This window comes from Neolamprologus brichardi, chromosome 8 (assembly GCF_056152115.1).
Source record: "Neolamprologus brichardi isolate AB-2024 chromosome 8, ASM5615211v1, whole genome shotgun sequence".
In the NCBI taxonomy this organism is placed as follows: Eukaryota; Metazoa; Chordata; class Actinopteri; order Cichliformes; family Cichlidae; genus Neolamprologus; species Neolamprologus brichardi.
This window is the reverse complement of record NC_142111.1, coordinates 3,795,799-3,818,878: the sequence shown is the minus strand read 5'-3', so window position 1 is coordinate 3,818,878 and position 23,080 is coordinate 3,795,799.

Here is a 23,080-nt window from a genome sequence, read left to right as displayed (position 1 = left end):
CACAAGTAAATATGTGACATCTGAAATGAGAACGACCGAGACCATTAGTCATGCTGTTCAGTGGTAAGGTTTCCAAAATTGTGGAGGAATTTTGATTATTTGAACTAACATTCAATAGCAACATTGAATAGCTGCCATTCTGCATGCATAAGATAAATCATGTGTAGATACCCAGTTCTACATCATCGCTAAACCAGACTGCAAGTCCTCCACGATGCCTTTCTTCAGACCACTTCTGATATCCAAACCTCTCGTCCATTTCACGCCTGCATTTCACCATAAATTCTTGCAAACACACAAGAACCTTCAAAAAATAAACATGTGATTTCATAATTCAGTTCCTATCTTCTGTGCCTGCAGGATTACATGTTGCAAGAATACCCTACAACAAGATCTAAACAAATAATTGATTATGTTCTGTGTTAACTGATTATGTTTCTATCCAAAGTATGATTTATCTTATTATTGTAAGCCATATGTGCTGAATATTGATGACGCATTAGGATGCCATAGGTGGCCACACAGAGGATGCAGTCAGAGTCAGAGGCCAGCTCTTAGTCTCTCGTCTTAGAAAAGGTAATGCTCTTTCTACATGCTTATATAATGTATAGCTCATTCTCTGCATGCTTATCAGGGGAGCAGGTTCAGGCAAGGTGGGTCCTTCTAAAGCACGAATCACAGCGAGCATCTCATATGAACCCGTGGAATGCACTGAGCATTGCAGACTGATGAGCGATGTAAAAGTATCCGAGGGGGATTTTTGCTTAAAACAACAATAGACAGTCTGGGACTAATAGGCCACAGGATAAGCTGGGTGGCCTGGTCTGGCTGCTGGTCCTGCCCTGAGCTGGCCCAGGTGCTGCTGACTTTGGTGGAAAAGACCTCTCACTCTCCTCACAGCTGGCTGGAAGGACACACACACACATGCACACAGCTGGTTCCTGCAGTGGTCCAGCTGCAGCAGCTGCTGCCACACTGACTGCTTGATGGACGGTCGCCGTGAAACACCTGGAGGTGGATGCAGTCAGGTTATGTTTTAAAATAAATTAATAGACGCGTCTCACATTTCAAATGTGTGAGCTGCTAAATGTGAACTTTGATTGTGTTTGTCACCCTAAAAAACACAAGTGATGGTCCATTCGATGTCCAGATGGCAGTATTGTAATTTTTAAGTTATCAATAAAATAAGAGTGTCTTCTATTTTCACTTTGGCTTTGCATTATGGCTTAAATGCTCCCTGGATCTTCTTTCTATTAAACAGTACTCTGCAAAACGCGGTTTAAATAGCCCTCATTTTTCATGCTTCCAAGGAGCCAGAGCTTCTTGAGCAAGAGTTCTCCAGGCTTTGTGCAGGTTATTGAAAGTTTTTATTTGACTTCTAGTTCATTCAGTACAGTTCTTGTACCTAAAAATTGTCAGAAGAATTGAGATTGTTTGATTATTCAGCCACTTAACATCAATCTATGGGTAATTTCAAGCATAAAAAAGGCGTGGAGCAGTGTTGTCTCTGCACAGCTTAGCTAAGAACTACATTTACCTTGTATCTTTAGGCCCTTTGCTACCAGCAGCCCATTGCAAAAACATATTTGTTCCCAATGCCAAACATAACACACACAAAAATATCCACAGTAGATGAACGATCTGAAAGTCATGTCCTTTAGAAATATGTAAAGCTTCAGCAAAGACCTGACACAGCAACTGAGAGATGAATCTGGCTATTCAGCTGATCCATCTACTCTTTACTGAAGCCTCATTAAAAACACTCATTCTTAAAGAAGGGGAAACGGGGAGAAAGAGCTGAGGTATGCCAAATTACACAGGAGCTGGCCTGACAATCAGTGGCAAGTCCAGTGATGTGATTAATCCAAATTTGAAGGTTTTGGTTCAAATCATCGTCTAAATTTAAGAGGATCTGGAGAAAGGCACGAAAGCAAGTGTCTGCAGCATCTATACAACACTGTCATGTCATGGATCGTGGCTGCACTTCAGCCAGCGGTGTTCAGGATCTTATTAATTAATTAAAACATAACAGATTAAATTATGAAGGCAGAAGCTACTGTCATATTTTGATCCATCACAAGCAATTGGAAGTAGCTTCATTTTTCAGCATTACAATGATTCCAAACACACTGCCAGGTCAGTAAAAGCATACCTCCCAAATTTAATATGATAATTTTGATCAGATGTCTAATCCCTAAACCTAACCAAGGAAAAATGGAAGAACTAAAAGAACAGAACTAAAAGAACAAAAGTCAAAGAACAAAAGTCGAGGCACGCAACGATGTGTGCTGCTTTTCCTCATAACAGCCATCCCCCAAGATTTTCTCCATTTAAAGCATTGTCAGGGATTGCAACGTCCAGTCCTTTTACTGAATCTGTAACACTGAAACAGCCAGAAAATCTAAAATGCCGCTATTCCTCCACTCACGCTAGGTTAAGCTAGCTTGCACACTAGCCTTAGCTAAAGTACGTTTTTCTCAAAAAAGGTTCATTCAGAACCTTTTCTGAATGAAAAAATATATTGGCACACAAATTGTATTTTTTTTTTGTAAAGATGCACGGTTAAATATAAATTATTCTGTTGGACAAAAAGCAGTTCTAGATAAAATTGTCATAACAAGCCACGTTAACTAGCCTAGCTAGCAGAGGAGCAGTCACTTGACGCTCAAGCAAGAATGTGAGATAGAAACAGGACTGGTTGCTGATGTGAGAATATTTACCAAGTACATCATAAGATGATAACAGAAATCATGTGATTATTTTGCATTTTGTTGCTTCCAGCACTTCTGTGCATTGATGCCGCTGTTTAAACCTTTGGAGGGAGGATCTTTCTCTCAAAATAATGTTTTGTTTGAGAAGACGGCACTTCCTAAATAAAGCTAAGCGTGGCTGAATATTAGTTTGGCATCAATTTACTGTTAAAGAACTGAGTAAAAATAAACCAAGGTGGTAAAAAAATGAGCTGGCTCTGTTAAGGGCAAAATGATTAAGTTACAATTGGAAGTAAAAGCCGGGGTGAAAGAAATGCACACGCTTTCTATGGGGACATCGCGGCATGACTTAGAAGCAGCATGTTTGTTTCTTTAACTTTTGTTACTGGAAGAGAAGGCAGGGTGTGTGTGTATGAGGCCAGAAACTGCTGTGATTCAGCTGCATGGTTGTATAGAGAGGACACTTCATCTGTGGTCAGCCTTCACACTCACATTTAGAGGTCTGCACAAACACCACGGGCACACTTGAAGACACAAGACATAAACAGTGAAACACCAGCAACACATCATCTTCCTGCCTCTTTTGACTTTATATCACTCTCTCTGTTCTCTGCGGCCACACACATAAACATCCACCTGCTTGACTCAGAGCAGATGCAGTTCACGCTCAGACTGTGCTGACTGCATGGCCTCTGCTCCGTATGCTGCACGTAAGAAGGAAAATACTCATAAATCTCTCAAAACACCATGTTCCACCAAGTCTTTTCTCATTAGCTGCCTCGGAGAATACATGTAAACACACCTGTCACAAGGGATGATCACTACGGGGAAAATGACAGCGAGCATGCAGGTCTTTCTGGAAAACTAGCGCCAGCATTAAAAACTGAGATTTAGCTGAGATTAACATTCAGCAATCCAGTTCTGACATTTCTATTAGACGGCAAAAAGAGCTGCAAAAATCAAGTCATGGATTTTATATGTCTATATGTGTTTAATAAGGGAAAGGGCAGCGCTTAAGCAAGGCACTCAACCTGACATTACTGCTCAGTGTCTAGTATTAGAAATGGGTGGATACTGGACAGATCACAGGTGTGAATGCATGAAACTGTGTGAGTGGGAAGGAAAGTTAAATGAAGCATTTTATTTTTGAGAAGAGAGCAGGAGTCGGTCTGTGCGAAACAAGCTGAGTGACTGACACAGAGGCCTGAAGATGTGTCTGTTTATTTTTAAATATTAATTTGTCCTCCAAGCCTAGAAATATGTCTTACTTGTGACTTTATATCAGTGTAAAAACCTAAAGGCTTTGTGAATAAGTAGTATGTTATGTGCACTGCATGTGTTTGGTTATGTTTTTAAGGAATAGCTCTTTTTTATTAACCAACTTTTTTTTATTGGAAACAACTATAAATAATCCCTATTAATATATAGGTTAAATTTTGTAGTTTGATAGAAATAAACATTCTTTAGACCAGGGGTGTCAAACTCAAATACACAGGGGCCAAAATTCAAAACTGGAACAAAGTCGCAGGCTAACATTAATATTTATTGAAATATATTTATTCCTTCAGATATAAGAATGAATCTCTTCTTATGGACTCAAACACGTTTTGCTGAAAAACTGAATATGGAACAAGCAAAGCTTAATACTAAACAATATATATATTAGCTGTATAATACCAGTAGGCCAGCTCTAATAGTAATTTGGTGTGGCTTCGTGGGCCAAATGTAATTAGGCTGCGGGCCACATTTGGCCCACGGGCCAGAGTTTGACACCTATGCTTTAGACAGATGTTACTGTAAGAACGTTGGTGCTTCAATGGGAATGAGGTGGGCGAACCCAAAGTCACGGTGCAGTGGTGCAGTGTGGACATGACTTGCTTAGAAATGCGTCATGTAATACAGTGGGGCAAAAAAGTATTTAGTCAGCCACCGATTGTGCAAGTTCCCCCACTTAAAATGATGACAGAGGTCAGTAATTTGCACCAGAGGTACACTTCAACTGTGAGAGACAGAATGTGAAAAAAAAATCCATGAATTCACATGGTAGGATTTGTAAAGAATTTATTCGTAAATCAGGGTGGAAAATAAGTATTTGGTCAATAACAAAAATACAACTCAATACTTTGTAACATAACCTTTGTTGGCAATAACAGAGGTCAAACGTTTACTATAGGTCTTTACCAGGTTTGCACACACAGTAGCTGGTATTTTGGCCCATTCCTCCATGCAGATCTTCTCAAGAGCAGTGATGTTTTGGGGCTGTCGCCGAGCAACACGGACTTTCAACTCCCGCCACAGATTTTCTATGGGGTTGAGGTCTGGAGACTGGCTAGGCCACTCCAGGACTTTCAAATGCTTCTTACGGAGCCACTCCTTTGTTGCCCGGGCGGTGTGTTTTGGATCATTGTCATGTTGGAAGACCCAGCCTCGTTTCATCTTCAAAGTTCTCACTGATGGAAGGAGGTTTTGGCTCAAAATCTCACGATACTTGGCCCCATTCATTCTGTCCTTAACACGGATCAGTCGTCCTGTCCCCTTGGCAGAAAAACAGCCCCATAGCATGATGTTTCCACCCCCATGCTTCACAGTAGGTATGGTGTTCTTGGGATGCAACTCAGTATTCTTCTTCCTCCAAACACGACGAGTTGAGTTTATACCAAAAAGTTCTACTTTGGTTTCATCTGACCACATGACATTCTCCCAATCCTCTGCTGTATCATCCATGTGCTCTCTGGCAAACTTCAGACGGGCCTGGACATGCACTGGCTTCAGCAGCGGAACACGTCTGGCACTGCGGGATTTGATTCCCTGCCGTTGTAGTGTGTTACTGATGGTGACCTTTGTTACTTTGGTCCCAGCTCTCTGCAGGTCATTCACCAGGTCCCCCCGTGTGGTTCTGGGATCTTTGCTCACCGTTCTCATGATCATTTTGACCCCACGGGGTGAGATCTTGCGTGGAGCCCCAGATCGAGGGAGATTATCAGTGGTCTTGTATGTCTTCCATTTTCTGATGATTGCTCCCACAGTTGATTTTTTCACACCAAGCTGCTTGCCTATTGTAGATTCACTCTTCCCAGTCTGGTGCAGGTCTACAATTCTTTTCCTGGTGTCCTTCGAAAGCTCTTTGGTCTTGGCCATGGCGGAGTTTGGAGTCTGACTGGTTGAGGCTGTGGACAGGTGTCTTTTATACAGATGATGAGGTCAAACAGGTGCCATTCATACAGGTAACGAGTGGGGGACAGAAAAGCTTCTTACAGAAGACGTTACAGGTCTGTGAGAGCCAGGGATTTTCCTTGTTTGAGGTGACCAAATACTTATTTTCCACCCTGATTTACGAATAAATTCTTTACAAATCCTACCATGTGAATTCATGGATTTTTTTTTCACATTCTGTCTCTCACAGTTGAAGTGTACCTCTGGTGCAAATTACTGACCTCTGTCATCATTTTAAGTGGGGGAACTTGCACAATCGGTGGCTGACTAAATACTTTTTTGCCCCACTGTAACTTCTATTGTGAGCTCCAGCAGATTTGCTTTCTTTGTGTCCAGGCTGTGGTCGACTGAACGATGCTGCTTCTCCATCAAAGTTCACTACACTTTATGATTCAGTCAACTGTATTCACAGTACATGATCAGATGTTACATGAGGCATCACCCTCAACCGTCCACGACAGACAGCCAACCCTCCCTGAGCCTGTCGGAGGTTTCTGCCTGTTTTAAAAGGGAGTTTTTTCCTTCTCACTGTCCCCAAGTGCTTGCTCATACAGGGTTGTCTGATTGTTGAGGTCTTCTCTGTATTATTGTAAGGTCTTTGGTTTACAGTATAAACCACTTTGAGGTGACTGTGATTTATTATAAAAAAAAATAAGGTTTTCAAAACTTTTTGGAAGTTACTCTTCAACCACTATCTTTGCTGTTGCAAAATCCTTCCAGAAATTTCTATTCAGTATCTAACTGGCAGTGACCATGGATACCACAGTCTGCCCTGCATCAATCCAGCATCCATCATTGTAAACTGCTCCATGACACAGCAGTCTAACCTAACATATCTGTAGTTTCCAGCATGCACTAAAAATGCACTAAAAATTATTTTTCACCACCATTTGAGTAAAAGTATTTGAGTAAAATGCAACTAAAATATATAAAATCAAAAGGTTCACAATGTGCTTGTTATAAACTGAATGTCTACCATCCATCGTCTTCCGCTTTTCCGGGGCCAGGTGGCCGGGGCAGCACCCTAAGCAGAGAAGCCCAGACCTCCCTCTCCTCTTGTCTGGGGGAACACCAAGGCATTCCCAGGCCAGCCGGGAGGAATGTTTACTGTCTTACGGTTAAAGGCAGGGTACACCGTGGACAGGTCACCAGTCTGACACACAGACAGAGACAACCATTTGCACTCTCTATGGGGAATTTAGAGTTTCCAATAACCTTTGCTCACTAACTGCGTGTCTTTGGACTGTAGGAGGAAGCCCGCATGCAAACTCCACACAGAAAAACCCTGCCTGATGGTGGAATTGAACTCAGGACCTTTTTGCTGTGAGGCAACAGTGTTTAACCGTGCGCCGTATCGTCCCACCGTGCTGCCCCACGACTGTCTACCAATCAAGTAAATTTCCTTTAACTAGATTGCAGTAAATTGACCTAATTTTGTTGCATTTATGCAACAAAATTACAATGAAAATATGCATGTTATTAAACGGTAAATGGTCTGTATTTATATAGCGCTTTACGAGTCCCTAAGGACCTCAAAGCGCTTTACACATCCAATCATCCACCCATTCACACACTGATGGCAAGCTACATTGTAGCCACAGCCACCCTGGGGCGCACTGACAGAGGCGAGGCTGCCGGACACTGGCGCCACCGGGCCCTCTGACCACCACCAGTAGGCAACGGGTGAAGTGTCTTGCCCAAGGACACAACGTCCGAGACTGCCCAAGCCGGGGCTCGAACCGGCAACCTTCCAATTACAAGGCAAACTCCCAACTCTTGAGCCACGATCGCCCCCTAGCTAACAAATGAGCTAACATTTTTTAGTGTACACGTTAACTGACAACCTGCGCCACACACACATGTGTATAGATACACTATGATTGAAAGGAAAAAAAATCTAACTTCAATTATGACTTTAGATGTAAGATTAAATTTCTAGTTTATAAAATGAAAGATTATTTTCTAAGCAGTCTTACCTTTAAAAACAATCTTTCATTTTTCTCTCACTATCACACGTTAACTTTTTGTCCCTAAAAAATACAGAAGCTCTGCATTTATCTAGTAAACTCAATGCCAAACTGCTCCGTTTTTTAACTGTTTTTGTTGATTTTTGTTGAAGCGTTTCAAACATCCATCCATCCATCTTTATCCGCTTTAACCGAGGCCGGGTCGCGGGGGCAGCAGCCTAAGCAGAAAGGCTCAGACCTCCCTCTCCCCAGCCACCTCCTCCAGCTTATCCGGGGGAACACCAAGGCGTTCCCAGGCCAGCCGAGAGATATAATCTCTCCAGCGTGTCCTGGGTCTGCCCCGGGGCCTCCTCCCGGTGGGGCATGTCCGGAACACCTCACCCAGGAGGCGCCCAGGAGGCATCCTTGTCAGATGCCCGAACCACCTCAGCTGGCTCCTTTCGATGTGGAGCAGCAGCGGCTCTACTCTGAGCCCCTCCCAGATGGCTGAGCTTCTCACCCTATCTCTAAGGGAGAGGCCAGCCACCCTTCGGAGGAAGCTCATTTCCGCCGCTTGTATCCGCAATCTCGTTCTTTCGGTCACTACCCACAGCTCGTGGCCATAGGTGAGGGTAGGGACGTAGATCGACCGGTAAATTGAGAGCTTCGTTTTTACACTCAGCTCCCTCTTCACCACGAAGTGTTTCAAACACTGCATTTGAAATTACCTACCAAAAGTGTGCTGCTTACCCCTCCACCTCTTCTGTTGTGTTGCTAGATGCTGAAACACCAAACACAACTTTATTGACGTTTGAATCACAAATGCAGGAAAGTACTAAGAAGGAAGAACGCATGTGTGAAGGAAAAACCACGTGCCGCCTCACCAGCATCAGCTGGAAAGATGCCAGCCTGCAGCCAATGAAAAGTGATCTTATAATAAACTGCCTGCAAGATTTAATTAATCATTACCTGAAGGCATGAGAAATGCTTTTCTGGATCATTTCGGCCCACTTTAATGCCTGAATGTACCTCTTGCAGTTTTTCTTTGTTAGGGTTACATTATCAACCTAACTGTTAAAGCCACTTTAGCGTATGTGAAATATTTACACTGGATATAGAGTCCAGTATCATTTAGCTCACAGCATGCATCAATTAAAATTCAGTTAAATTAGGGAATAAAAATAAAGACCGAAGGACAAGGTACAGAATCTCCTGTGCACCTCAAAGGCACAGTGGCTCATTTGTAGCCATTGTGGGCATAAACAGAAGTGGGACCAACTCTTTATTAATAATCAGGAGCTCATTTTTTTGACTTTAAATTGACTTGATGTCACCCATATAGACCAATGTTTTAATTACATTACATTCTGGTACATTATGTTTTTCCTCTTGCAGTTGGAAGGACAAATTGTTGGGAGCAGGGCTGACTCACCATGCCAGATTTGGCTCTGTTAATACATCCATTGTCCAGCTGAGTGAATCATAGCAAACTGGATCTAGGTGCTTTTTGACATAGTGGCTGGATTCATCCAAATTTTACTTAATGCTGGCCAATGGAAACATTTCAGTCAATAACCATTTGCAGGAATAAGCTCCCGTACCTGCAAATTCATGAATTTCCACTGATGGAACCAAGATCTGAATGACGTTCTGGGCAGAATCAACCTTTCAGCTATGACATTAAGTATCAGCCACCTAAAGCAGTCTTAAGATCCCTTCACGGACAATTTAAGTGCTGTTCACACCTGGAGCCATGTGACCCTCACAACTCACAAATATGTTCTGACATGTTTTGGTGACTCACAAATATATTTTGACATATTCTGGAGTTGTGGGTACCACCCCCGAGTTGGTAATTAGAGGTTAAATACATTGGAACTACCTTAGAACTGAAGAAGCCTTTTGGATGACAGGTGAAACATCTTCAAGGTCTCAAAACAAGTCCAACTGCCTTCAACTTAAACACTTTAGACTACCATGACCTGGATGACTAAAAAGCTACACAGACATACCCCCGAAAGGTCTTTCCCTTACTTAAAGTTAATTAAATTTCAGGAACTGAGGTCCAAGTTTGACAAAGTTGCAACTCCAAACAGGTTTCTCTTGTACTTTGTCTTTCTTATTTGGTATTTGTAGTTTTTTCTGTGTGTCTTTTGAAAAAATCATGTTTAATCATTAATTGTTATTATAATAAAAGACATGCCATGGAAAAGAAGCAGTCTTCCTCACTTAAGCTCCAACCGGTCGTGGCAGATGGCCGCCCCTCCCTGACCCTGGTTCTGTCTGCGATTTCTTCCTGATAAAAGGAGTTTCTCTTTCCCACTTTCGCCAATTGCTTTCTCAACTGATTGCTGGGGTCTTCTCTGTATTATTATATTATAACCTTATATTTTAAAGCATCTTGAGGCAACTGTGATTTCATTACATAAATAAGATTCATTTAATTATCCACACAGTGATAACTGGTAAACCAGTTATTTGCACTCACTTGAATGAAGTCGTTCTGTAAGCATCTGCAGTTTGAAACTCGCTGAAGCCCGAGCACAGTCCTACCTCCAGGTGGGCCAATCAGCACGAGAGTTGTGGTAGAGGACGCGTGGCTGGCAGCGTGGCAGGAGAGACCGCAGCCACCTCGCAGCTCATGAAGGCCTCCATTCACCTCAATTCACACAATATTCATGCAAGAGAGAGACTTCCCCAGCGAAAACAAGCCCCGTTTAAAGAGAAAACAATCAGCCCTCCCCAACAAATTCCTGCTAATTTGCCAGCGTTAGGAGAGGTAGGAGAGGAGCGATGCGAGTGATGGACGCCTGCCCGTCTACAGCAAAATCTGTGTGCGTGTGTTTGTATCTGTGTGTGTGTATGCCCTGTGGCAGCGCACGGCTGCCAGCTATTCCATCAGGCTCAGCGTTGACACATCCCCGATGCATCCTGTTCTGGTGTTTCACTCGTCAACCTTCCAACATCCCCTTCCTCTAAACACAGCGCTCTCTCATCTGACTCCACATACCTCTTCGTCAAAAATAAATGTTTTTTCTTCACGGATTTACTTATTTTATATTATTTTTTAAAAAACTGTATGTCATCTTCAGAGTGGATCCAAAAGCCTAAATTGAATAAGTGTTTTCGTCCTGTTTCATTAATCAAAACGGTCGGTAGCACACGTGAATGACTTATTATTGTGTGTCAACTTAACACGCAATGCAATATGACTCAGGGTATAATTTGACTTTCCATATTTATTTTTCTGCCTTATTAGTAATAGCGCTGCTAGCTCAGTGAGGACTGTGAGGGTGCACTGTGCTGAAAGAACATGTTCCACCCCATGAGGGATGAAACACTGGGGTAAACCGCGTGTGTGGAAAGCGCCCGTGGCAAGTGTGTGCACTAGTAATACGTGTGTTCATTAACTATGTGTGTGTGTGTGTGTGTGTGTGTTATCCCAGCATATCAAGTCGGTTACAGTAGCCAGATTGTCTGAGCGATTAGCAGGTGGGTCTCGTCTTTAACACTTTGGACACCCGTGTTTGTTTGTGTGTGAGGTTCAGGTGTTATGTGATTTGAAGAAATGGAGGACTGGTGTGTGTGTGTGTGTGTGTGTGTCTTGCTTAGGTTTGTTGCTGAAATTGGTGGTTAGAAATATTTCAGTGCAGCAGCTTTACTCGCTCAAATAATTCACCTCATTTAACTGATTAAATTAACATATTTTTTGTGGAAATATACCCTATTGCCTGTGAAGCTTGTATTCATTTTAGTGGCAGTAATTGCTCGTAAGAATTTCATTTTTTTATTCAGAAGGAAATCTGCTATAATATCATCCATCCATCAATTGTCCCCCAGCCTCCTACATCAGCTCCTCCAGGGAAACACTGAGGTGTTCCCAGGCCAGCAAAGAGATATAATCTCTCCACCATGTGCTGTTTGTACTTTCAGTCACTACCCTATTAGGTGAGGGTAGGGACGTAGATCGACTGGTGAATCGACTTTCATGCTCAGCTCTATCTTCACCCCGATGCGCCGATTCGGCATCCGCATCATTGCAGACGTGACTCCAGTCCATCTGTCAGTCTCCCGCTCCCCTCTCACTGTGCTCATTATCAAGACCCTGAGATACTTAAACTTCTCCACTTGGGGCACCAACTCGTCCCTGACCTGGAGTGGACACTCAACTCTTTTCTGGCTCAGAACCGTGGCCTCAGACTTGGAGCTGCTAATTTCCCACTGCTTCACACTCAGCTGCAAAGTGCTCCAGTGTGAGCTGGAAGCCATCAAATGATGAAGCCATTATCCGCAAAAAGAACCAGTTTGGATTTACTACGTTTGAAATATTGAGTAATCACACAGAAATCAACAGGTTAAGGAAAGTCATTTGTCACTGTGAGGAGTGCTGAGTTAGGTTCAAATTTGCTTAGATTTGTGAAGCTAAACACAAAGTTTAAAACATTCACAGCTGTTTTGGTGTTTAAAAGAAAAAGGCAAAGACAGCAAGTAGCACCACAGTGGGATTTAAAGTAAAAAATCAACATATGACTGAAGTGTAAAATTTTTGAATTCAGAGGCTTCAGAACAAAACTTTTTTCTGAATTTTTGAGAGATGTTAGGCATTTACTGACAGTGTTGGTCAAGTTACTTGAAAAAAGTAATCAGTAACTAATTACTGATTACTTCCCCCAAAAGGTAATCCCATTACTTTACTGATTACTTATCAAAAGTAATTAATTACTTAGTTACTTAGTTACTTTTTAAAAACACGATTTACAACCTGAATAGGTAATAAAGCATAGATCTTTCAGCCCAATGCTACTTTTTCTGCATAATCCATCATACAAAATGTAATCAAATGGAAAAGTTTCTTTTTAAAACTTGTTTTATTAGTTTTAATCTTTTAACTTTATGCATGCAAATGTAATTAAATGCAACATTCTCTGACTGGAAGAAATTTGTTTAACATTTAAACCTATTTTCTGCACATTCCAGCACATAAAATATTTTTTTGTGTGTGTTTACACTCACTCTTTCAAATAGATGCAAGTAAAACACAGCAGAAAATAAATAAAGTCAAAGACTAGCGGTCCTGTTGCTCTATTTTCACCTGTAAAGCAGGAGTGGGGTAGGCGGAGGTTTACCCTGGTGCAGGTGTGCCGCAGCGGTCAGTTGAAGAATCCGCGAGTTTCTCTGTGAGTTTCCCATTACGTCGTAGCTACTCGGTGCTTGCTTGGAAGTTTAGGGTTTTTTTCGCTGTAAAAAGAAGTTTTCTTCCCACGCACAACGGACGCTAATGTTTTTGTCACTTTTTATGGAATCAAACTCAAAGTAAGGTCAGTACTTCCACGCTTTAAACGCTGCACGCTCATACTCTCTCCCGCACTCGATATATTATCCATTGTTGATCTGCACACAGCTGTTGTCACGAACGTCGCACTCGCTTACGTCACTGTCATGAGACATTCTCGCAAAAAAATCACAGTTTTAGGAACGCAGTAACGCAGCGTTCCTACGGGAAAGTAACGGTAATCTAATTACCGTTTTTGCGATAGTAATCCCTTACTTTACTCATTACTTGAAAAAAGTAATTGGATTACAAGTAACGCGTTACTGCCCATCTCTGTTTACTGAGCAGTCTTTATTACAGCCACCTTCAGTTGTTGTTTGTTTGCGGGAATCTCTGACTTCAGTTTTGTCTTCAGTAACTGGAAAGTTTGATCTATTGGTTTGAGATCAGATGACTAAATTGTCTATTGAAGATTGTCCCATTTCTTTGACTTGAGAAACTCTTATTATTTTAGGTCATTATCAGTTTACACTGTGAAGTGTTGTCTGCTCTGTTTTACGGATTTGGAGCAGAAAGTACAGCTCTGTATGCTTAGTATTCATCCTGCCACTTCTTGCAATCACACCGTCGGTTCTGCAGGTAGCCCATGCCATAACATTGCCTGCACCATGTTTTGACAGGTAATGCGATATCCTTCAGATCCTGACCTTTTTCCCTACTTCTCTTTTAAGAATTTATTTGAGGGATTTTGCCTTTATTAGAAAGGATAGTGGAGAGAGTTGACAGAAAAGTGGCAACAGAGTCTGGACGAATGGAAAGCGTGAAATATTCTGAGAAAGACTCAAAGAGATGTCTGCTGAAATTTGCATGCAAGCAGCTACCACTTTGTAACTCAAGATAAGGCAGGGAATCAGTGACGCATCCAGTCTTAACTGAGTCTAACATGTAAGGGCGCAGAAGTAGCACTCCCACGATCTACGATTCACACCTATCGCCAATCATGTTTGAGGACGTGCAGTTAATGAATGAAAAAGTAAGCACTATGATTACAGCTGCACCTTTGTCAAGCAACCATTGAGCCGACCAGCTGGGGTTTGCTTTTATTCTAGCGCTACTTCTTCTTCCTCACACAGAGTTTCTGCAGTTTCTCCAGCAGATCATAACACAGGTTGGGTTATAGATTTTAGAGCAACACCGGTAGCTCTGATGTCCATGTGCTTAACAGCTGCAGCTTGCTATTGCGAAGCAGTAGACTTATATAATATGTATTATAGCAGTATTACATGTATTGCACATTTGTTGAATGGTCTTTTAGAGAATATACAGACTGGTGTAATCAGAGGTTAGATGCTTAAAACTCAGCGTGGGTTTTAGCCAGCCCTCTGCCCTCGACAGGCCACGCTCTCTTCCCCTTGCTGTCCTCTCCTTCCTCCTGCAGTCAGCTGGCATGTAAAAGAAGGGCTCTTTGACTCATGTGGAAGGAGGGAAATGATGAGGGTTGGGGGTCTCAGTGCTCTTGGAGTCTGATAGTCTGGCTGGTTAGCACAGCTTTTCCTCCAGGGTTTTAGGCAGTCAGAGAGTCGTGCAGAGAGATTTCTGACAGCACATCTCCACCATGTGGACTACGACAGAGCGGCTACGAAACCTGGCCAGAGAATCATTACAGATGACCTGAGTATGGCTGAGACCATACCAGTATAAAATACCAGTAATACCAGTAAAAAGTATCTGTCCTTTGACTCCATGTATTGTATCTGGTTGTGTTGCGCAGGTTTGGAGATTGCAAAATCATTTAAATCAAATCCACGAGGAGACCAGCTTCATGACATTAACCTTGCATTCATAATCTATTCCTATAATGCTTTGATTTTACTGGTATACTCATTTCCAGGCTCATATTTTTATTCTTGATTTCTACTAGAGTAACTTGGCATTACAGTTCTAAGTAATCATTACTTCTATGCTGCTTAGTTTATCCTCTGTGTTAAGACTCAGTCATGCTGGCCTAGAAACCGCTCGGCAACCGTTGATTGTGAGGGGAAAATGTGTATCGCCCAGGAGATTCAGTAGGTTGCTGGCAGTCACTGCGTCATACCCGGTCACAGAGGTCCTTTTGCAACTGATGTTACCCAGAGACAAGCAAACAATTTTAGCTACTTCCCCATCCCTGTAAGCCAGCTTTTTTCTAACTTGCAGCACTTTGTAAACAGGAGGATTTAACAGCAGGTGGGTGGAGTTTCTGTACTCATTTCCCTCACTGTGAGCCTGAGACGATCATATTAAGGACATCGACTCTCAGATACGACCTCATACAGAGTCAAGTAGAGGATGAGCTGTCAGGACAGTCTGAAGCCTGAGCTGAGCTGTTAACTTGAAACTTGTCAAAATTTTATATGAACATCAACTATTGTATATAGTAAACCAATATATGTATGATAAACAAGAAGGAAAAATATAATAAGTAAGTAAATAAACAGACCATACCTTGATTTTTTTTATTAAAGCAAATTTATATTGAATTTAAAACAAATGTTCTGAACCGCAAATATTAATATTGTGATACATTATTTTCCATTAACCCTTTAAAGCCGGTCGGAGCGGGCACGCTATCAGGGCCTCAGAGCCTATACTGGTGTATTTAAAAGTTATGTTTGACTTTATGACTTTCTGTGTCGTTTCTGGGATGCTTAGGACTCATATTGCACTGCTGGAAATAGTTTATTTTGATGCATATGCTGCTTTTTTTTTGCAAATTAGCACTATTATATTTATTTTTGTTTTTCCTGCAGTATATAAAAATTGGTGTATTTCAAAAATAAAACTATGAAGACACTCAAAATAAATTTCCTGTGGTGGGAAACTATTTTGTGCAACGTTTTTGTATTTACAGTTTTGAGGGATAAGCCTCTTAAATTTCTCTAACTAGAAATATATGTTAAAAAAGCAAAAACGATTTTAAATTTTTTTTGTAGTTTATTGCACTTTTTTGCAATTTGTAATTACTATGCACTTAATGCATACATATTATTAAAATTTGGGTTATAATGGTTGTATTGATGTATATCAACTTGAAATGCTCCCAAAAATGGCACTACAGCATGTAAAAATATAATATAAGTTCTGGCGGACTTGGTTCTATGGTAGGTCTTAAAGGGTTAAACAAGTAGTACAAGCCTGTCTGCCTTGAAGACCTGTCTACATTAAGCAACTTGTGTTTTCACATTTGTACAACGTGACATAGCTTGTTTACCTGAACAATGCATTTATACTATACTTAAACTACTGATACTATTACACTACATGACCAACAAAAGTGTGAAAAACACAAAATTGCAAACCCTCAATTTTTGTCACATAATTATATCTGTTTGTTCCCAAAACAGAGAAACTGCAACAGTAGCTTTTAGTAGGTACAAATAAAGCCAGTGTACGATGTACACAGAACATAGTCTCTTGCTATATAAATTCAAGCCAACACACTTACTTAGGATTCATTCAGTACATGCTTTAGCCATGCTCAGCAGCCCCTCATGCCCCCCGCTAGTTGTAGACCCCCATGCTGACACCCAATCCTTTGCCTCGCTAACATAACATTTTCACAAGGGTTGCAAACTGCACGCACAACGACACAAGAATGACACAGATAATTAGTGTTCATTGGTGGAGGCCTGCTGCTCCTTCTTGCTGTGTATTTTCATAAGAGTTGAATCTAATCCTGAGATAATGTGTATCTGTAGTAGCAACTACTGTTTATATATGTATATATATATATATATATGTATATATATATATATATATACACACATATATATATACATATATATGTGTGTATATATATATATATATATATATAGGTCGTGCACTTAATTTTTTCATTTCTGGCTTTGGTTATCTTCTATATCTTGTACAATACAAGATGAGCACATAAATATTACAGCAAAAATAAGAAGGATAATTGCAAGATCAAAACATTTATGATTATTTTTTTTATTTTACTTCCCAATTTGGCTTTGTAGCTTTTAAGAACAAAACCTTTCAAACAAATATCATATAGCCACCTCAGACATCTATCGTCTGTCAGCCCAGCAGTAAAACTAATGACAAAATTGGAACAATCTGCTTTTTGAATGGCCACTTTTATTCCTCAAATGTAGCGATCTGCGGCCTAATTTGTCCTGTGGGACGCTGCACGCTCCCCATAAAGCCACATTAGGGCTCCAGTAGCAGAGGTAATGAACATGATTCAGTCAAGGTGCCCGGCAGCAGCTCTGCCTCGCCAGGACGCGAGGCAGCGGCAGCAGAAAATGAAGGCGAGCGCGCACACTCGCACACACACACACGCAGGCATACACATTTTACAACTTGTAACATCACGGTCAGTGTAACTAATCACTTTATAACTGTTGTTTTCGACTTGTTTTAGTGTGCTTGAATGGAAATGGTGATTGTCATTACATTAATTGATTATGACACCATTTACTACTTTTCTGTCCTTTGAAACCCAAGATGGATTTTAATAATGTTAAAAGCTTTAATCAGCTCTTCAGTGAGTAAAAGCAACAGAACTGGCAACAGGACTTTAAAGCTGCACAATGATGCATCTGTTCCATTTGCCTAAATTCAGTCCTACAGCTACCTTCTAGTAAAAAAGGAATAAGTTTGCTTTCTAACCAAAACTTTTTCAGGTCTTGAATATTGGACTTTTTTCATATTTCTGTTCACTGTTCACCATTAGTGTTGTTAGGGATAAGAGAAATATTTTTTAATGTGTATCTGCTCATTATATTGTTTTATGTACTTTAATAAAGGCTTGTAGAGCAAGGCCACTTTTAACTCACAAACTAAGTGCTCAGCCAGACTGAAAAACAGGAAGTTTTAGTGCACAGCCATATTAATAGATAAGACACTGAAATGAGGAACTTGCCATATAAGCAACGTTTGAGAATGTGTGACGTGTAAAGTACCAAAATAAAACCTATATGAGGCACAGTTTATGATTCAAATGTTAGAGCTCTTGCAACTGGCGTTTGAGCTGTGCATGGGTCTCTCTCTTCCGGAAGATGATTGAATAAAAAGAAATATCAATATTTTAACACACTATGAGTCGGTTTTCTCTGTTCTGTCATGGGGACAAAAGAATCGGGGTCTAATAGTGTCCAAAGTAGAATCATTCATTACCAGAAGCACATAGAAACAGCTCATGAAGACATTTCTACACCACTTGATGTCAAAATGTTGACCTTAATTAGGACCACAAACTGCTTGCAACTAGGAAATTATAATAGTGATTGCATTAAAAAAAAATTTGCATTCATTAACCAACTGCAAGTAGTTAAGGCGAAAAGCTTGTTGCACAGATGTTGAGTACGTGAGACCCTCATTTGATGGCAACCTGTGCCAAACATTCACTGTCCAACGGAATCAGTCAGACAAAACGTCTAACAGACGGATTCGTTTCATGTCACATTGCCGCTGACTAAAAAAAAAATGAATCTGACTAAGCAGAAGTTCATATGATTTGACACACACACACACACACACACACACACACACACACACACATTTAAGTGTGTTCATAGACATGCTGCTACATGAGCAGAGCAAAGACCTTTCACTTAAGATTACCCCTCATCTTTCATTGCCTACAGCTTCAACATCCCTCTGCATCCCGAACAGTCCAATAATACTGTCACTGTCGGCACACACACACACACACACACACACACACACACACACACACACACAATCAATTACATGTTCTTGACAGACACGGTTTTATATGGTCTCGATTATGAACAGGTTTTTGCATGCACATGCTCTCCCACCATCTGTGCACACACTGAGGGTTCATCCATCCACACCCCGGCGTGTGCCAGGGAGTTGTGTTGCAGATTTATATGACAAGGTGGCAGACAGACAGTGGCAGGGCTGCGATCCTGCCCTTCTCACTGCCGATGTTGACAGTGTTATTGCTCTACCGCTGCACGTTTGTGTGTTTGTATGTGTGTGCATGTGCGCTTTTGGCCACATTTAAGTGCAAGAATATAAAGAGAATGAATGAGCTTGTTTACAATTCACTTTTTTTCCCTGACTGTATAAACTGTTGAATTAGTCTGAAAGCACTCATTTTATTTCGGATTAGCATGGGATGTTAATTTAAGCACAGACAAGAAGCAGGATAAGAGATAAAAGCAGTATTTTGAAACTTCAGTGGATGGGGGTGGGGCGCTAATTTATCAGCTAACAATATCTGGCTTGATTGACGACATGCATTCAAAGCGTGCAGGTGCAGTGCACACACACATATGGGCTAATAATTGCTAAGGAACTGATTAATAAAACACTAGGATTTCACCAAAACTGAAGCACAGACTTCCTGGATGGACTGTACCACACGACAAGCCACAATATTAGCTTAGCCAAAAGTGCTCAAGAAAGCACCAGCAGCATAAATGCAATAAAGACATCCAGTGTAATGACTCGAGTAGTGGAAGACACCCAGCAGACGTGTCAATCAAAATATCCAGACCCACTCACTCAATTGCTATGTCATGGAAGTTATGCACAGAGGCCAAAACTACGGTGGCCCCCAGCAGTCAAAAACATACAAAACACAACAAAAGAGTTTCTGAGGCAAATGTGACTGAAGAGCTGCAGAAGTATAGAAACCAGAAGAATCACTTAATTCGTATAACACCGTAGCATGTTTTTTCTTCAACTCATGCAATACTTCTTGGTGCTTTTAGTACTTTTTCGTAAGGCGTATAGTTAGGGCTGGATCAGGTGGCGCTGAATCCTCCCTGAGGTATGCTGCAATAGTGTGTTTTTTGTCTTGTCTCCCTCCCCTCACCCCCAACCGGTCATGACAGATGGCCGCCCCTCCCTGAGCCTGGTTTTGTCGTCAGGTTCTTCTTGTTAAAAGGGAGTTTTTCCTTCCCACTGTCACCAAGTGTTGTTCATAAGGGGTCGTCTGATTGTTGAGGTTAGTTTTTACCCTACAATATAAAGCTTCTTGAAGTGACTATTATAATTTGTGATATATAAATAAAATGTAATTGCAGTGCATTTGACCTTTTACGGCCACAAAACAGCATTTTGTACCAGGTTCTATGTATGATTTTTAAAGCTGTAAATCTGGACATTTTAATTCAATTCAATTCAATTTTATTTATATAGCGCCAAATCACAACAAAAGTCGCCTCAAGGCGCTTCATAGATACAGAGAAAAACCCAACAATCATATGACCCCCTATGAGCAAGCACTTTGGCGACAGTGGGAAATAAAAACTCCCTTTTAACAGGAAGAAACCTCCGGCAGAACCAGGCTCAGGGAGGGGCGGGGCCATCTGCTGCGACCGGTTGGGGTGAGAGAAGGAAGACAGGATAAAGACATGCTGTGGAAGAGAGACAGAGGTTAATAACAGATATGATTCAACACAGAGAGGTCTGTTAATACATAGTGAGTGAGAAAGGTGACTGGAAAGGAAAAAGTCAATGCATCATGGGAATCCCCCGGCAGCCTACATCTATTGCAGCATAACTAAGGGAGGATTCAGGGTCACCTGGTCCAGCCCTAACTATATGCTTTAGCAAATAGGAAAGTTTTAAGCCTAATCTTAAAAGTAGAGATAGTGTCTGTCTCCTGAATCCAAACTGGAAGCTGGTTCCACAGAAGAGGGGCCTGAAAACTGAAGACTCTGCCTCCCATTCTACTTTTAAATACTCTAGGAACAACAAGTAGGCCTGCAGAGCGAGAGCGAAGTGCTCTAATAGGGTGATATGGTACTACAAGGTCATTAAGATAAGATGGGAGGCTATCAGGATTGACTTACATACTGTTCTGCTAGCTATACGTTGGCTTCATGGTTTAGCTCCCAAGGTTTCCACATGTGCACAACCAAGTGATGCAGCACTGAATGACAAAAAAGTAAGAAATTGCATAATTTGAAACAATATGTCAGTGAGTGTTAGAGTCCAAATGTTAACACTGATGCAAGTGTGTTCCAAATAAGAACTTTGATGATAACACTTCTCTCTAGTCATTGCATCAAACCTGCCACATGCCAGACACATGGCTGATTGGCCCTAAACAGGTAGCACTGGGTTGAAATCTGTTGCAGCACATTTCAGATGCACTCTGCCAGAACAAATGAAACATGAGCTCGCAGATTCGTCTGTTTCTCAGGCTAAACTGTCACACACAATTGACACTCTTGATTTTTCCTTTCAACTAATGTTTGATACGCACACACTCACTCAGTCTCTGTTTGTTGCCTTATCTGACTCTTACTTCCAGCCTCTGATGAGGTGTTTGAGGCTGTTAACGTTGGCCTAGCACTGCCCACACACAGTAAAAACAGAAAGTACTCGTTAGGAGAGGAGCAGGAGCTCTGATTATCTCTCCTGCAGGCGGTGCAGACTTGGCTGCAAGCTTCCCTCCATCCATCTTCACTTCCATCTCGCTGCCTTTTAAACTGGGATGGCTCGCTGCCAAGGAACAGCTTGCCTCTTGCACAGTTAGCGGCGTAATGAATTCAAGTAGTTTACGTGAGGCTTTGTGTTCATATTCACCTGCATGCACACTGCACTCAAATTACCCACCTACGGCCATGAGAGGATTCGCCAGTAAACACATAATAACACCAGGCTACCTACAAGCAGTCACGTGGAATACATGAAGATGGCATATTTAAAATCAGGCCACAGGAAACACAAGAGCTGAAGGGTGAAACCAAGCCAATCTGGCAATCTGAGAGTGTTTTAACTGGAAAACTACTGCAGTGTGACTACCATTCAAACACCAATTTGTGCAGCTCCTCCCATTTGAAAAACTAGATATTATATTGATTGGAAAATATAAACATATACTAAGTCAGCTGTAAAATCTGAACAGCGTTATTCAGAGCAAGTCCAAAAAAATAAGCAACTAAAAAGTTAGTTAATGAATAAACAATTGCAAGTGCCAATGCAAACTGGGTTTTAGGGGGAATGGCAAAGATTTGCCACCTGGCAGGCGTTTTGGCGTTTTGACAGTTATTTTGTCAAGACTGCACTCCATCCAACGTAAATGAATGGGAAGAGAGTCAGCTTTTAGTTTAATGGTCACCGAGTTATACAGACTGTATCTATAGAATCAGCTGTCAAAATGGATTTTAAAGAGAGATTTAGAAGTTTGGAGACTTTGCCCCAAAGCAAGCTTTTAAAAGCTTTTTTTACACATGCAGAGTTTAAGGGTTCAGTTCAGGGGGCACGTCCCACCAGAGCACTCTAACAAAAACAACTCTAACTGAAATTATGCACATGGTGACCCATAGAAAGATTAAGAATGAGCACTTCGCTCTCACACTGCAGGTTTACTTGTTGTTCCTAGAGTATTTAAAAATAGAATCGCCAAAGTGCTTGCTCATAAGGGGTCATATGATTGTTGAGTTTTTTCTCGGTATGTGTTATTGTAGGGTCCACCTTACTGATTTACAAGTTCACTCAGCTACCTTAAGGAGCTCAGTTAATTAATAAACTTAAATCAACTTAGCTAACAGATTATGTTAGTTAAGCTAAAATAGATTCCTAAGTTAAAAGAACTACTGAAGTATTTGAATTAACTAAAAAACCCAAGTCAACTGAACTAGGACAAGAGTTTAAACAATAGATTATTTTAATTTAGCTGAAAGGGTTTTCCCAAGTAAAAATGACAATTAAAGGAGTTGAACTGACTAACAAATCTCACACAACTAAACTAAGACGAAAGTTTAGACAACATGTGATTTTTCATCAACATAACATTTGGTTGTGTTACAAGAACAAACTCTATTTCTTGACTTAACTTAAAATTTTAAAGCAGCCCTTTACCTGATATTTTTAAGTTGAAACAACAAGTTATATTTTACAGTGTAGGGGGTCATATGATTGTTGGGTTTTTTCTCTGTATGTATTATTGT